Source organism: Cynara cardunculus (genome assembly GCF_001531365.2).
Source record: "Cynara cardunculus var. scolymus isolate 2C chromosome LG 17, CcrdV1, whole genome shotgun sequence".
Classification (NCBI taxonomy): domain Eukaryota; kingdom Viridiplantae; phylum Streptophyta; class Magnoliopsida; order Asterales; family Asteraceae; genus Cynara; species Cynara cardunculus.
The window spans coordinates 33,010,767-33,012,438 of record NC_037544.1 but is presented as its reverse complement, the minus strand read 5'-3'; positions in this window follow the sequence as shown (position 1 = coordinate 33,012,438).

Here is a 1,672-nt window from a genome sequence, read left to right as displayed (position 1 = left end):
GGGGGGGGGGGGGATGACGGCTAAAGATTTTTTTTTTCTCAAACTTACTATATATAGTAAGTGGTGTGAACTAAGAAGGGGGGCTAAAAACATATACTAGTGAGAATTTTGTTAGCAAAAAAAAATTACCATCTCTGGATAAAATAAGCAATCCTAGTTCAAGCTAAGATTTTGACAAAGGTGAGTGATTCAAACGTTTTATACATTTATTATGAATCTGGTTTATAATTGCTATATTACTTTACGATTCCTTTGAAACGTCTGAAAATGTCTGTGCCGTCTGGAAACGTCCGGATACGGTCACCACGTCGTCCGGATACGGTCAGCGCGCCGTCCGGAGACCGTTCACCGCGCCGTCCGTAGACCGTTCACCGCGCCTTCCGGAGACCGTTCACCGCGCCGTCCGGAGACGGTCAGCGCGCCGTTCGGAGACCGTTCACCGCGTCGTCCGGAGACCGTTCACCGCGCCGTCCGGAAACGTCCGGAGACGGTTGTAGCGCCGTTCGGAAATATACCCGTCCGGCTAGTGCTGTTTGGATTTTTAATTGTCCGAATAAAGTGTGGGCAATTTTTATATCTTATCTGATTAAAGAGTTGTAGAGGGAAAATCTTTAAAGTTTGGAAACCGCGATAGATGAAATGGCGGAGTAACCGTGTTAGAGAAACTGGCAGTGTAACCGCGATAGACGAACTGGCGGTGTAACCGCGATAGACGAAATGGCGGTGTAACCGCGTTAGAGGAAATGGCGGTGTAACCGCGATAGAGGAACTGGCGGTGTAACCGCGTTAGATGAAATGACGGTGTAACCGTGATAGAGGAACTGGCGATGTAGCCGCGATAGATGAACTAGCCGTGTAACCGCGATAGATGAATAATAAGATAATATATTAAGAGCTAGGTTTGTTATAATTATGGGTTTTGAAATATGTACTGATTATATGAGAAGGATATACTCACTAGACCTTTTGGTCTAACGTTCAATTATTGAACTAATCTGTTTTGCAGATCATCTATCATCACAAGATAATGGCAAGGGAAAAATGTAATAAAGTGTTATTTAGATATTTGTGCTGTAACTAATGAAGTTTTTGTTAATCCACATTTTCTCTTTCGAGTTATACTATGACAGCTATGTTTACATATGAGTGATTGTTGAGATATTTATATCATGGATAAAATTGTGGGTAGTTACAACAATAACGAAGTAATTTATATTTGATTTAATAATATAATTTTCTTGTAAAAATAATTATTATTTATTTTGTTAGAACTTGATAATTATTCTAATTATATTTTAGATTTTTTATATTTTAAAATCATGTGTTTATCCTCTATTTAATTATGTTTATCCGCAGTTAGTTATACGAATTCAAACATCGAGCTTTAATAAGTTGTACATATGCATAATTTACTTGTAATCTTGAATTTTAAGTAATATGCATCAATATACAGTACTTTATGCATAATAAAAATATATCGATATTCGTATCAAATTAACTATTTAAAATTCCTCATTGTTTGTGTAATTTTTTAATTCAATTTTTATTATAATTTAATTTAGGTACCATAATGAAATAATTTATATTTGTTTTAATAATATAGTTTTCTTATAAAGATAATAATTAATTATTTTGTTAGAATCGATAATTATCCTAATTATATTTTAGATTT